Genomic DNA, 16325 nt, shown 5'->3' with positions numbered 1-16325 from the left:
GTCTTTGTTCCATTTGATCAGTAAAACTCCCAAAGTCTGAAAGGGACATACCCAAACCAAAAAAAAACTTTTTAAAAAAATCTCTGTATCCAGTCTCTCTCTACTCCCATCAGTCCTACATACTGTTGTCAAGTAATTTTTTTTTAAAACAGTGCTTTTATCATGGTACCTTCCCCACTGAGGAACTTTTAATGACTCCCTATTAATTAAAAGATCAAGTTTAAACTCCTTAGATTATTTTAGTTCACAGTTATTCATTTAGGACTCTTCATTTTGGGCAGTTAGGCTGAACGGTGGATAGAACTCTGGCCTTGGAGTCATAGAGAACCTGAGTTCAAGTGACTTACTAGCTGTGTGACCCTGGGTAAGTCACTTAACCCTATTGCTTAGCCAAAAAGAAAAAAAAAGACTCTTCTTCTTATCATACACAGTCCATATTTATGCCTGTTATTGTGGCCTAATTCACATTGTTCCTCCAGCCTGGAACTGCCCTCTCTGCCAGCCCAAATTTTGTCTCTCTTTTAGATTTCAGATCAAGCCCAACTCCTATACAAAGCTGTACTAGATTAAGCCTACCCTATAATTAGCTTTCCCTTGCCTTGATCCTATAAGCTCTGTCTCATGTAAGAAATGCTTCATCAGGAAAACACTTAACCAATTTCATGAGTTTGCCCAAATCAACTTATGGAAACAGTCCATGAGTAGTGGGTGGATGGAGCATTGGATTTGGGGTCAGGAAGACCTGGGTTTGAAACCTGATTCATTTGTGCTGTGTAATCCTGGACAAGTAACTTAACCTCTCTGAGCCCCAGTTTCTTCATCTGTAAAATAAGAATTTGATAACACTAAAATCCTTTTAGGTTCTCTCTCTAAAATGGTATAAACTTGATGAGATTACAGGGTGTGGACCTGTGGACCTGCAGCCAGTTATTGAGTTATGACTGGTGGATTTTACACCTTGGTGTCTTACTGGAGGCTTCTGGAGGCTAGGACTGCTCTCTCTATGCCTCCTGAAACAAGGTGTGAAAAGCCCCTTTTATTGTGCTCTTTCCTTATGACTTCTAACCTGGAATGTAACAAGGGGAGTGAAAAGGATTTCTCCTTCTCATCCCCTACTTTCCCCAACCCTTCCAGGAACAAAAAATGTTGACTTTCAAAAGTCCATGACTAGAGGCCTTTGCTTGCCCCAAGCAAGCCTGAGAGTGGAGCTCCTGAACCTCTAATTCCTAAACTGACTTCTGTCTTTTTGGTTCCTTTTCTGAACACACACCAGAGACTAGCAATTCGGAGAATGTATGTTTCTAGCCTCAAGGTTACCTCATGAGCTGTTCTGAGTTTGAGGTTCCCAAGTGATCCAGAATTCCTGAGTTGGAAAGCCAGCTTTACAGAGAGGAAGAAAACTTCCTTAAGAGCAAGCTTGTTAGAGGAGAAGAGGCTCTTCCACAGGGAACTGCCCTCCCACAGCCAGAGGACTAAAGCCATTCCATGAAAGATACTGACCTTGTCAACTCTCCATGAGTTGCTCATACAGTGCAGAAGATGAATGAGTAGTTGATTTAGGTGCCTTTACCTTTTAGGAAGTCTAATGAGCTGTTTGCTTAATTTTTTATTTTTTCTAATTAATTAAATTATTTTTTTCAATCAGCAAAAATCTTCCTTCACTCTCTTCCCCACCCCCACCCCACTCCCCAACTTAGAAAGAAAGGAAAATCAAACATGAATAGTTAAGAGAAACAAATGTCTGTATTGGTCACGTTTTGTGTGTGTGTGTGTGTGTGTGTGTGTGTGTGTGTGTGTGTGTGTGTGTATGCATATATATGCGTTGTTTACTCATTTCAGTCCCTTCCTACTCTTTGTGACCCCATTTGGAGTTTTCTTGGCAAAGATACTGGAATGGTTTGTTATTTCCTTCTCCAGTTCACTTCACAAATGAGGAAACTGAGGCAAACAGGTGTTTCAGGACAAATTAAACCAATAAGTAAAATGAGGCCATTTCTCTGAATGTAATATCAGTTATTAATAAGGACATGCGATGTACTAATAAAGAACAAGTATTAATAAAGGACAAGTCAATCATGTGCCTCTATTTTCATCAAAGACCACTAGTGAGAGCTGGCTGGATCTTTTATACCAGCTGTGTCTTCCATCTAACAACAGTACATCATTGGGACTCCCCCTCCCCGCCACCCAATCCCAATTGGTGGACATTTTAACATTGTTGCTCAACCAATTCAGGCTGAGGCTTTTCATGAGTTTTCTTGGCAAGGATACTGAGTGGTTTACCATTTCCTTCTCCAGCTCATTTTACAGATGAGGAAACTGACGCAAATAGGGTTAAGTGACCTGCATAGGGTCACATAGCCAATAAGTGTCTGAGACCAAATTTGAACTCAAGTCTTCCTGACTCCAGGCCTAGCACTCTATCCACTGTGCCACCTAGCTGCCCTATGTATATGTATGTTGTTATTTAGTTGTGTTTTTTTTTTCAGTCATGTTCTTGTCTTTGTGACCCTGTTTTGGAGTTTTCTTGTAAAAGATACTGGAGTGGTTTACCATTTCCTTCTCCAGCTCATTTTACAGATAAGGAACTGAGGCAAACAGGATTAAGTGACACAGCTAGTAAGCCTCTGAGGCTGGATTTGAACTCAGAAAAGATGAGTCTTCCTGATTCTAAGCCCAGTGGCCTATCCACTGCACCACCTAGCTGCCCTCTGTACGTACACACAGACACAGACACAGACACAGACACAGACACACACACACACACACACACACACACACACACACACACACAAATATATGTATGCATTTTTGTACTCAGTCATTCACTTCTCTATCAGGGGGTGGGTAGCATATTTCACCATTAGTCCTCCAGAACTGTGGTTGCTCATTATACAGATCAGTCTTTCAAAGTTGTTTGTTTTTACACTACTGTTGTCATTGTATAAGTTTCTCTCCTGGTTCTGTTCACTCCATTCATCATTAGTTCATACTAGTTTTCTCAAGTTTTTCTGGAATCATATCCTTCATAATTTCTCACACCACGACAGTATTCCATCACATTTATATACCATAATTTGTTCAGCCATTCCACAACTGATAGGCATCCCCTTAGATTCTAATTCTTTGCCATCTCATAAAGAGTTATAAATATTTTTGTTCCTCCTTAAAATTTGTTTTGCTTAGGACGAATTCCGCCCTTAGTCTGCCCTCCTTTTAATTCCCCCTTTTTTCTTCATTTCTTTCCCTCTTTTTTCACTGTTGAATAAAATGTATTTCTGTATCCAGCTGTGTATATATTCTTCTCTCTTTTGTCCAGTTCAGAGAAGGGTTCAAGTACTGTATACTCCCCACACATCTTCCTATTTGTTTGTATAGATTTCTACTTGCTCCCAAATTATGTGGAGTAATTTCCCCTGATCTTCCTTTCTTTTCCCCTGTCATATATTTCCTCTTTTCTTTTTCCATTCTTTTTTAAAAATCATCAAGGTGTAACAGAACCATTCCAAAGACTACTGTCTAATTAGACTCCCTTTATGATTCCTGATAACAGGGTCCAGAGGAGACACATGTATTATCTCCCTATATTAGAAATGTAAGTAGTTTATCCTTGGGTGCTTCCTTATGATTATGTTTACCTTTTATATTTTTCTTGATTCCTGCATTTACATTTCAAAGTTTCGCTCAGATTTGGTCTTTTCATCAGGAATGCTTAGAAATCATCTATTTCATTAAAAATTCATTTTGCCTACCTTGAGCACTATGCTCAATTGTGCAGGGGGGAGGGGGGGAGTGTAAATTATTCTTGGCCTTAAGCGTATAACCTTTGCCTTTTGAATGCTGTATTCCAAGCTTTCTTCTCTTTCATAGTAGTGGCTGCTAAATTGTGTAATCCTGACCGATTTCCTTGGTACTTGAATTCTTTCTTCCTGGCTGCTTGCAGTATTCTTTTTTTCCTTTAATCTGGACGATCTAGATTTTGGCTATAATGTTCCTAGGAATTTGCGTTTTGGGGTTTCTTTCAGGATGTGACTTTTTTCCACTTTGGCCCTCTGGTTCTGAAATACGGCCAGTTTTCTTTTATGATTTCTTAAAATATGATGTCTAGACTCTTTTTTTTTTGGTATGACATTCTGATAGTCCAATTATTCTTAATTGTTTTCCCCTTGATCTGTTTTCCAAGGCAGTTGTTTTTGCTATAACATATCTAACATTTTCTTCTTTTTTTCTTGTTGTTTCATAGAGTCCTTGGCTTTGATCCATTCTCATTTTTAGAGAGTTTGTTGCTTGGGTAAGGTTTTGTACCTCTTATGCCAAGTTGTTCATTCTTTTTCTAATTTTTTTCTCCCAAGGCTTCCATTTCTAATTTTTTTCTTCTCGTGCTCTCATTTCATTTATAAAAACGTTTCTAACTCTTACTTCATCTATTCAAGGAATTCTAGTTGAATTTGTGCCCAAGCTGTGCTCTACTTTGAGGCTTTCCTTGCAGATTTTTTTTGGAGTCATTCTCCTAGTCTGGGTTTGCTTCTTGAGTGTTCCCCTCAATATAACAGCTTTTTAATGATGTGATTATTTTTGTTTGTTTATTCTTCCAGTCTCCTTTTTGTTAGGTCCAGACTTTGCATACTTCTGGAAGGAATATTTAAGATGGCCCTGCTCCTGCTTTCTTGGGATAATGAGAGTGGTGTTATTCCAAGCTTTCAGGGACAGCTCAGAGAGTTGATCTGCAATCTTTCGGTGCTCGCAGAGTGGTCTGATCCAGAGCATTCTCTTCACTGTCCCCCTGGTCTGAGTTGTGTAAGGTTCTGACCTGGGTTTAAGTCTGGACAACAATGGAATAGTGCTATCAATCAGTTGGAAAGCTCAGCTATTTATTTCAAAGTGACAGAACTCACTCAGTCAGTTATCAAGTGAAGCTTGTAGGCTTCCTTTTAGACGGGGTTTCCTGCCCTGGTTATGCCTCTGCAGGCCTCAGATTGGTCTAGAAGCTGGAAATGAGATCCTTATCTGCTCCTTCAGTCCGAACCACACAGCTGCTACTTGCTTCTGAACTTGCGTTTATCTCAGGGCATAGCACAGGGCCTGAAACAGTTCCTTATGACTGAATGCAGAGGTATGCTTGTAAATGTTTAACAACTGGCTCTCCAGAAAAAAAAGTATGCACAGCATTCTCTTAAGTTTAATATGCACCCTTAACATTTTGTGGATCACTTTAGTAAGTCTATACAATCAACAAAACAGAGAATTAAGTCTTGGTGTGTAGTCTTTGCCTCTTTCTAAGGCGTAAATGGTAACAATTTGACAATCGGCTCTCTTGGTTAGAGCTGGCTCCAGCACACCCCTGCCTAAATGCCTCCACTGGGCATAGGCCCCTTCCTCTGACTCTCTCACCTGGAATCCAGTGGTCAGTGACAAAGCTGCCAGATGGCATCTGGTTCTCCACCCTACATGAGTTTAGGCCCTTTCGTGATAGATCTAGAACCTCTTGGTTTATTTATAACCTTTAATTATTCTTTAGTTACTTCACCTATGTACATGTTGTCTATCCAACTGGACTCTGTATTTTGTGGCTTTTTTTTGTCTCTTCCACAGCACTTGGGCCAAATGCCTATGGATGGACAAGGTAGACAGCTATATAGGATACAATATTCAGCAATGTACAAGAGACATTTCAAAATGTCACTTTTTAATAAATGCATATATTTTTTAGTGCCAGAAAGTTCATATCACTACAGCTCATAGATATTTTGTGATAAGTCAAGTTGTGTGTGTTTTAAAAGGCTTAAAACTGATAGGAACATATCTTTTGAAGTTTATAACAATAAAGTTAAACAGCAGGGTCAGGACTAAGGAAAGAGGGAAAGGAAGGGAAAGGGAATAAACATTTATATAGCACCTACTGTGTGCCAGTCACTGTGCTAACTATAAATATCTTATTTGATCTTCATGACAACACTTCGAGATAGGTACAATTGTTAAGGCAAGATAAATTGAAATAAACACTATCAAAAAGACGGCCATCAGAGGCTGCAGAGGATAACAATAGCAGCAAAGGTGACTGCAGTGGAGGAGAGGCAAGCTGCTTGAGAAAGAACAAGGCATCTCAGACAAAGATACCTGCTTACCTTGTAGAGGTCAACCCTGGCTCCTGGCCGGTGCCCCACCTAGGGCAGTATTGTCAGGGGCACAGCATACATAGACCTTTGGAGGATGGTGGCCCGCCACGGAGAGGAGTATCTTAATTCTGCATTGGCTGGGGTATCACTCCTTCCTTGGTAAATAAAACTCTTTTGCATTTGAGCCTTATGAGCCCATGTGTGTTAGGGGAGTTAATTGCCACCCTTGGGAGAGTGCCAGGTACTGAAATTGGCATGTTCCTCTTGAGCAGGGACAAAGTTTCAGAGAAATGAGAGGTTTTCAAAATATAACTGGGCCCCTTGAGTAAGGAGAGAGCCTCTGAAAAAATGAATATAAATACATACATATACACACACATATGAAAGGACTTAAAAACTGTCAAGTGCTATATGGTTTTAAATGGCTTAAGGTATAATAGAAGGCAGTTTGATTGAAGAGTCTTGATTCCCCAAGAGGCAGTGGCCTCAAGAATGTTCCTGATTGTAATTCCCATATTGAAATCTTGTAGATGGCTTCCACATCCTGGTTTCAGAGACTGGTTTCAGAGACTGGTTCCAGGACCTCTCTTCATCTTAGATCATGAATTTATGGAAATATATTCTCTCCTCCACACCCACACCCACCCTCACCCTCACCCAAGACCACTATAGAACTACCCTAATTCCTTGAGTGGCATTTGAGATTATTTTCCTACTTGTTTTAATCTTGAATAAATGCTTTACTTTCAAATTCAAGTTTCTAGTCCTGGTTTGCTAATAAATTTCTGAATATTTAGATGATTTTAGATAGTTCCAGCTTATCTGAGACTTGAGCTAGTAGAGCTCATTTAAGTTATTCTTATGTTGAACCCAGTAATCTGTGGGAATTTGAAAGTGAATGAAAAAAAGGTTCTGTAACTGCAAGATTTAATAACAGTAGCAGACATATCTATAGTACATTACGCTTGGCAAAAGCATTATCTCATTGGGTCCTCACCACAGTCTAATTACTATACCCATTTTGCAGATGAGGAGATTGAAGCTTAGAGAAATGGCTTGCCATGATTATATAGCTAATTGGCATCAGAAGCAGGACACAACCCCTCTTCACTCCATTCTGACTATGACATGCTACCTCTGCCTTTATTTCTAGTAAATTTCATCTTTTAAAATAAAGAAAGAAAAGAGGTTATAAACTAATGAATCAGGGAAAGAAAAGAGACAAGATAAGTAGTAAGAGTATAACTAGAGTTTGGTAGCAGAAAGGTACTTAATTGAAATGATTTTCATAGCTGTACAGAGAACTGTATTTTTGCTGTTTTGCATGAGATCTATATATCTTGCCCCAGTCTTCACCCCTGAACTTCAGTCTTGCATCACCAATTACATATTAGGCGTTTCTAACCAGACATCTAGGAGACATCTCCAATGCAATATATCTCACAGGAAGCTTTCCTCTCTCAGGGCCAGGTTGGCTACACCTATACCTCGGGATCTCTGGAGTGGAAAATATCTTTGCTGATCCTTACTTGGTATGCTATCAGGGTTTTGCTTGAGTAGGTATGGGGAACTGGTAGGGTTTGGGTAGGTTTCCTGTTTAGGTAGTCATCTTGTCAGGATCTCCTCTCTTTAGCTTTAAAAGCCACAGATGGCATCCTGCTGATGCCCAGGTACTAGAACAGTCTGTCCTCATTTGTACTTCACTGAATTTCTCTCTTTCTTCAAGATACAGCCTAAACACCATTTTCTACATGAAACCCTTTCTAATTTCTTCAATTGCTAGTATTCTCCCTTCCTTATTTATATTACACACACACACACTTATTGTCTCCCCATTGGAATGTAAGTTCTCTGTATTATTTTTATTTGTATACCCAGTGCCTAGCTCACAGTAGGAGCTTAAATTCTTGTTGATTGAGTGCAGATTGATGAGGTCAAGGTTTCAAAGGAATATTTTCCACTGATCTTTACCTTTGTTGTTCAGTTGTGTCTGACTCTTCGTGACCCCTCTTGGGGTTTTCATAGCAAAGTTACTGGAGTGGTTTGCCACTTCCTTCTCCAACTCATTTTACAAATGAAACTGAGGCAAACAAGGCTAAGTGAATTGCCCAGGGTCATACCGCTAGTAAGTTTCTGAGGCCAGATTTGAACTCAGGAAAGTAAATCTTCCTGATTTGAGGCCTGGCACACTATCCACTGTGCTACCTACCTGCTCGCATTTATTTTAGTATCCTGGGAAGTGGGTTTGAACCCCAGTCCTGAATTTATTTCCTATGTGATCCTGGGCCAGTGAATAAAGCTTCCTGAATCTTAGTCTCTTTATCCATAAAATGGGCATAGGGGGTTCTTGTACTTTCTACTTCATAGGAAAATGCTTTGCAAAACCCTAAATCAAGATAGAAATGAATTGTTAACCAGATTTTTTAAAAAATTTATTTTTATTTATTTATTTATTGGCAGTTGAGGTTAAGTGACTTGCCCAGGGTCACACAGCTAGTAAGTCTCAAGTGTTTGGTCTGAGGTCCGATTTGAACTCAGGTCCTCCTGACTTCAGGGCCGGTGCTCTATGCCACCTAGCTACTCCTGTTAACAATTTTTTAGAGTTTAACTAAAGCATTATAGTACAATGGAAAGAACACTTGACTACAAGTCAGGAGACCAGGGTTCTTTAATCTGTTATTAAGTGTGTGACCTTGGGCAAGTCATTGACCTTTCTTTGGGCAGGGCAGTCATTTCATCTCTAAAATGAGCAGGCTGGCCTATATAATTCCTAAGGTCCAGCCTTCTGTGATTCTGTGTTTCTAATGATTCACATAAATCAAAAGATCAAAAAGGCCCACAGGTTGGCACTACTAGGCTTTCTTCACCTTTATTTGGTATTGGGTAAAGAGAGGGAGAAGGAAAAGGGGGGATATCTCATATGATATATTACACAGCTGATGCTAGAAACAACACCCTTGAAACTTAAATAATGGCAAAATTACCCATAAACAGTATGAAAAGACAAGGTGTTAGTTACATCAGCCAGATTCTGAAATAGAAATTGAAACCACAGAAGTTCCAAACACCCTGCTATCAGAAACAAATGTCTGTTGCTCCACCAGCTGCCCCAGGTGGTTTCCACAAGAGAGCTGGCGAAAACAAGCCTTAAAACTCCTATTCTCGAAATGAGGTAGATGAAAATGACGGATTTTTTTTTTTACACAAACAAGTGATTTTTTTAAAAGCGGAGTATTTGGAGGTACAATCTGCCAGTGATAATGTCTGGATGCTGGCACATTTTGCATTAAACCCACATCCACAATCCTAAGTGTCAGGACTGCCACCTGCACTTGCAGTTTTAATTAGGTGGTCTTCAAGACTTAACCAGCTCTTAACAAGGTACAGTTGAGACACACCTCATGTAACCTACAACTGTTAGCTGACCTTGAAGAGACACACCAGGAGGTGAAAGGCTAGACTAAAACAAAAACCAGTGTCAGGAAGAAAGGCTTCTCATACAAAGACCTCACATCCCAGGGATCTTCTAGCAACTGAGTTACTTTTTAACATCTGTAACACCTGGCTGTACAAAATGTGAAGCCAAGGTTTATTTATTTAGTGATCTGTTTAGCAGTTGAGATGTAATGTTCGAGAGCCAGGAAATAATCCCTATGCCACTCAAGATTGGTGGTGACTTGTACTGAGGGGATAGATCATGTCTAGGCTCTCCCAAAGGAAGATAACATGTTCTCCAGATCCTATATAAACACACGAAGTAACAAGATGAGTTATGACATATAAAAGAGGTCAGCTAGGTAGTACAATGGATAGAGCTGGGCCTAAAGTCATGAAGACTCAACTTCTTGAGTTCAAATATAGCCTCAGACATATATTAGCTTTGTGACCCTAGGCAAGTCTTTTGACCCAGTTTGCCTCAGTTTCATTGCTTGCAAAAAAGAGCTGAAGGAGGAAATGCAAACCACTCCAGTATCTTTGCCAAGAAAATCACAAATAGGGTCATGAAGAGTTAGACACCACTGAAAAAAGACTGAACAACAACAATATGAGTGTAGAGTATAGGACGACTTTTATTTCAATCCACAGAAAATGCAGAAGATGCAAAAGATTCATAGAAGCCATAAATAGATAGAAAAAGTCTAAAAAACACTCAGCAAATCAGCTCTCCCAAAAAGGGAAGATGACTGTCAGAGAAACCTGTTGCTGTTCCTGTGAATCTTCCCCCACCACCAAGTTCTATGTAGTTCCCTCAATGTTTGTACAACTTTGCTGTTTAGATCCCTTCAAAAAGGAGAAATATATTTTGGGGTGGGTATGGGCCTGATAAATAATCTCCCCATCAGTCATTTTTTATCCAAATAATTCATAGCAATAAAAGAGAATGGTAAGGCCTTACTGCTCCATCCCCCACTCTACCCCTCCAAGCCCATACATAGCATTAGGCTTTTCTTTCTACAAGAAAGATGCTGTTAAGTAAATCTCTGGAATGCCAGTAACTGAACTCTCAAACCCAGTCCCTCTATAGGAAGCCTTCCCCAGCCCATCTTAATTCCAGGGCCTTCTCCTGTAGGTTATTTCCTATTTATATTATACATAGCTTGTTTGTCTATATTTGTTTGCAAGTTATCTCCTTGATTAGATTGTGTGCTCTTTGAAGGCAGGTACTGTCTTTTACCTTTCTTCTCAACACTAAGCACAGTGTCTGGCAGGTGGTAAGCACTTAATAAATGCTTATCACTAAACTCTTTCTAAAGGAGAGGAGAGAATTGAAATCTGGGGATCAGATCTGCCATGTATGAATGGAAGTTGGCAGAGTAACTCCAGAACATGTGCTATATGTATAAAGTTCCATTATAATTATAATTAGTTACATGCACTTATTTTCTTTTATGTTCTCTTCTACTTTGTTCACAGGAATTTTCATTATTGTTTTCTTGTACATGTATCTTGAAAACTTTGTATATTTTTAAAATGTTATTCAGGTATATCATCAGTGTTCCATATGGCAAAGAAGGCCTGGAATGTACTCCTTCCTTACTTGTACCTCGGAGTCCTTCCTGTCTTTATTTAAGATACAGCTCAAGTACCACCTTTCACATGAAACCTTTCCTCATTCCTCCTAATGCTAGTGCCCTCCATCCCAAATTACCTTTTATTGAATTGCTTTGCATTTTTTCACTTTTATGTGCTATATTCACTTACATGTGTTCTTATTGTCTCCCCCAATAGAATATAAACCTAGGAGTTGCTTTATTCTTTGTATTTGTATACTCAGTGCCCAATACAGTGTGTGGAACAAAGCTGGCCCTTAATAAATGATTGTTCATTGAGAAAAGAGGGTCTTATGTCTTATCTGATAGACAGCCTTTCTTCTAGTGGGCCAAGTAACCCATTCACTAAATGGTTTTAACCATTTGTTAATGAGTCCCCTGAACTTGTTTTTGAGTTGCCACATTTTCCAGAAACACTGGATCCAGAGTATACAAAAGGCTCTGAAAGTGTCAAGAATGAAGCTTCCCCAAGCTGACATAATTTGTTGTTTGTACACTAACCTGGACTCCCTGTGTGTCCTTAGGAGTCAAGTTAGGCACCTGTTAATCTGTACTAGACTGAGAAACTGCCTGTGCAGCTGGGACCCTTACTGATAAGCAGACTATCCTATCTTCATGGTCTAGCAATTCCCAAGGTAAAAGAAAGCCACTTTTGCCATAGACTCAATACTTTTCCCATTCCTTCTGCTCTTTTCCTCCTTCCCATGCCACTCCCATTTAGGAGATTTGTTTCTTCCTTCCTTTGTTGTATCTTATAAATATCCTGTTTAGATTATGAACTCTTTGCACTTGCATAGGGCTCCACATGCATGTTTATTTCTCTGATAATAAATCCAGTTGCAATGCATGTTCTTTAAGAAAGAAATGTAGTCAGTCAGTATACCCCAAGATATCAAGGTAAGTTTCAGGAGAGGACAGGAGAAGGGAGGAGCAGAGAAACTGTGTTGCCCAACTGGAACTCACAGGTTGTGGTTTATCCTTCGTTCTTGAAGATCATGACATCAGGATGATGACATCTTGACTTGCAAATGAATTGGATTTGAGTGAGGGAGGGCTGTGCAAAGACACCAGCCCCACTTTCTTCTCCAGAACCATCTGGATCCAGTGGCCAGATATAGAACAACTGGAGAATGCCCAGCTATTTCCATATTAATCATGTTGTGAAGGAAGAAACAGAGAAAAGGGGGAAAAAATGAAAAAAAATAAAGTGAAAATAGTATGCTTTGCTCTGAATTCAGACTCAAATCAGTTCTTTCTCTGAATGTGTATAGCATTTTCTATCCTGAGTCTTTTGAAATTGTCTTGGATCATTGTTGAGAAGAACTAAGTCATTCATAGTTGATCATCTTATAATATCATTGTTACTGTGTACAATGTTCTCCTGGTTCTGCTCATTTCATTTTGCATCAGTCATGTAAGTCTTTCCAGGTTTTTCTGAAATTTGCAGCATTTTCTCTAAATGAACCTGATCTTCCATGACCCAAATAAATTCTGTTGTGGTAGATAAACAGCAAAAGAAATCTCTATGAACTAAACAGCAGCCTGTTTGTGTAGAAGTTGACTGACTTTCCATAAGCGAGTAGCTGAGACAGGATACATAAAGCAGGTGTGGGTTTAACTCCATGACAGGATCACCCTTCCGGACATTTGAAGTTGAGTCTGCTAAAACTGTATATACTAGATAAGTGTGAGCTGGAAAACTTATGAATCAGAAAGTGAGAAAACACAAAGATAATTAGTTTGTAGATAAGTTTGTAGACTCAATTACCATAAAAAGGCCAGTGCTAGGCCTTGGTTAGCTTAGTTTTATTTTTTTTATTACAATACAAAAGATCACTGGATTTAGAGCTGGAAGGAAACTTGAGAGATCATCTAATACAATTCCCTCATTTAACAGATAAGGAAAATGAAGCCCACAGAAGTTAAGTAAACCATCAAGGGTTATATTAAAATTAAGCATCATGATAATGATTCAAACTCTGGCTCTCAGACCCAAAATCTAGGTCTCTTTCTAGTAACTTGGAATTATTTTGTATTTTGATTTTAACCATACTAAACTTTAGCTTATTTATTTACTCTAGGCCTGTGATTTCATAAGCAGCCTTGAGAGGCAGTCTTGCATATCTTGACTGGAGAATAATTCAAAACTATATTTTAATGTTCAGCTGCAGCTAGTCCCAATAGCCATATGATACTATTGACCCACTGTCACTTATTAAATATTCTTTGAGAGTTTCTGTAGCTGAAAATCTGAACTGTGGCCAATATGATAATTCACTTCTTCAAATTTAGCTATACTAGTTGGTTCTGAGATGACAGACACATAGTCTCCGGACCAGCTCACTGTGTTCCAAAAGGAGCTACTTGACTATGCCTTTAGACCCAAATCACTCTGGCTTTTATTGAATGGCCAATCATAACCGCCAGCCTCTATGGTGCATTGCTTTTGGTGACTTACAGGTATGGCCTCAGTTCTCTAAAGTTTGGATTCAGTCAAAGAACTGTTCTTGAGGATCTAAAGAGCTACATGAAGCCTCAAGGCCTCAGGTTACCACTCCTGGCTTAGAATAAGTGTAAATATCACTTGTTTTCCATTCTGCCCAGAAAATTTGAAGGTCTTCCTCTCCTAGAGAGATATTTTTGCAATGGCAAAATTTTGTCATTGTTGTTGAATCCTTTCAGTCCTGTCCTACTTTTGTGACCCCATTAGGGGTTTTCTTAGCAAAGATACCTAAGTGGTTTGCCATTTCCTTCTCCAGCTCATTTTACAGATGAGGAAACTGAGGCGATCCTCCAGTGGCAGGGATTGGCAGGACTGCAAGGAAGGCAGTAATGCATATAATAAAGCTTGAAAGGTAGGATGGGGCCAGGTCATGAAAAGCTTTAAATGCCAAACAAAGGCGTTCATATTTGATTCTGAGGGTAATAGTGAGCCATTGTAATTTATCAAGCAGTGGGGATGACACTTGTCACAAATCAAACCTGTACTTTAGGAAAGTTACTGGTGGCTAAGAGACATGAAATAAGTATTAGAGTGAGCATTCTAGACTTGAGGCAGAGAGACCAATTAGGATGCTGTTCGTAAATTGTCTTGAGAACCTAACCCAGGATGGTGGCTAAGTGAGTGAAGAGAAGACATATGCGAAAGATGATGATGAAGAGGTTTGGAAAAAAAAAAAGATCTGGTAACTATTGGATGTGTGCAGGAAGAGTTGGGAGTCAAGGATGAGATGGAAATAGCAAACCCAGATGACTATAAGGAAAGTAATACTTCCAATTGAAACAGGGAAATCTGGAAGAAGGGTGGGTGTGGGGGAATAGACCATGAGTTCTTTTTTGAATATGTTGCTTTTGAGATGCCTATATTTAAACATGACACTAGCTGTGTGACTATGGCCTGGTCACCTAATGTCTTTTAGTCTCAGTTTCCTCATCTGCAAAATGGGGATAATAATAGCATCTTCCATAGAGTTGTGAGCATCAAATGAGATAATGCATATAAAGGACAATGATCAGCTGCTATTATTAGTAGTATTATTATTCTAGCTATCCAAACCTTATAATCCTTCAAAACACAGTTAAAGTTCCATGAACTCTTTGCTAGGAAAAAAAAAAACAATATAAGGTGAGACAAGACAATATGTAATATCTAGATCACATACTAGGAGCACCTACATTTGTCCAAAAAGGGCAAATATCAGTTCTATTGCTAGCAACCCCTGAAGTCAGACAACAGCCAACATTTACTGCCTATCCTGAGCACGGAGTGATATACTGTATCCTGAGCCAAACTACACTTTTAGTCTTTAGAGCCAATGATAATAATAGCTAGAATTTATATAGCACTTTTGAGTTTGCAATACACTTTACAAGTGTTTGTTGTTTGCCCTTCATTTTTCTTTTCTTTTCTTTTCTTTCTTTTTTTTTTGGCTAGGCAATGGGGCTAAGTGACTTGCCCAGGGTCACACAGCTAGTAAGTGTTATGTGTCTGAGGCTGGATTTGAACTGAGGTCCTCCTGACTCCAGGGCCGGTGCTCTGTCCATTGTACCATGTCCTTCATTTTTCAAAGAGGACCAATGATATCACAGGTGATGCCTTTACCTTTGGGTGAATTGGATTTAAGTGAGGTAGAGTTGAACAAAATCGTTACCCTCACTCTCTCTTCCTGAGCCACTGAAGTGTCGGTACAAAAGTCAAGATGACTGGGGATAGCCCAGGATGCAGTGGATGACCTTGGCATCCAACACCTGACCAAACTCTAAATGTTCCACAGTGCCTCCTTTACCCACTTTCATGGCAGTTGGAACAAACTGTTGTCATGGAATATTCCACTAGGTTAAGATCCTCAAAATATCCCTGTGAAGTAGCCGCTACTATTATTCTCATTTTACAGATGAGAAAACTGAGGCTGAGAGACATTAAGTGATTTGCTCAAGGTCAGAGTTAGGGAGTGAATGAGGTCATATTTGAACTCAGGTCTTCCTCACTCCATACCCAAGTGTTCCACAGTGACACCTCTCCCCCACATACCATTTTTATGCTTCCTTTTGTTTGTTGTCTTTCCCCATTAAGATTGTAACCTCCTTGAGGGCAGGGACTGTCTTTGTTGTATTCCCAGAGCTAAGCAACGTGCCTGGTACGCAGTAGATGCTTAATAAGTGTTTATGGACAGCTAGGTGGTACAGTGGATAAAGTGCTAGGTCTGGAGTCCAGGGAGACCAGCCTTCAGACCTAACCTCAGGCAGTTACAAGCTGTGTAACTCTGGACTAGTCATTTAACCTGATCAAATGGGATAATTGCAAAGTGCTTACCATTGTGCCTGGCACATAGTAGGAGTTTATATAAAGGTTAGCTATTAGTGGTAGAAAGATAGAAAGTAGTAGTATCTCTGTTCTACAAGGAGTTTACTTTCTAACAGGGGAAGACAATATATAAAAGGAAGAAAAGAGGGATGAGAGCAGAGTGATAAAGGAAGGCAAATGCAGCCATGCACTAAATGAGAGAGGGTGGGCTGTTGGCCCTTCTTAAATGGAGGTTCTGAGGGGCAGCTAGGTGGTGCAGTGGCTAGAGCACCAGCCGTGGAGTCAGGAGGACCTGAGTTCAAATCCAACCTCAGACACATAACAATGACTAGCTGTGTGACTCTGGGCAAGTCA

At 39.6% G+C, this 16325-nt stretch overlaps 1 long non-coding RNA gene across 1 annotated transcript in view; it reads right to left on the bottom strand.

Moving 5' to 3' along the window:
- Positions 1–6320, bottom strand: part of LOC110195396 (uncharacterized) — a 56299-nt gene extending 49979 nt beyond the window's left edge. The window contains exon 1 of the long non-coding RNA XR_013486291.1: positions 6126–6320. This is a non-coding gene — a long non-coding RNA (uncharacterized LOC110195396). The remainder of the gene's footprint in view (positions 1–6125) is intronic.
- Positions 6321–16325: the final 10005 nt, after the last annotated feature.

The sequence above is a fragment of the Phascolarctos cinereus genome, unplaced genomic scaffold (assembly GCF_003287225.1).
Source record: "Phascolarctos cinereus isolate Bilbo 61053 unplaced genomic scaffold, phaCin_HiC Scaffold_4;HRSCAF=312, whole genome shotgun sequence".
Taxonomy (NCBI): Eukaryota; Metazoa; Chordata; class Mammalia; order Diprotodontia; family Phascolarctidae; genus Phascolarctos; species Phascolarctos cinereus.
This window is presented reverse-complemented; position numbering and strand designations above follow the sequence as displayed.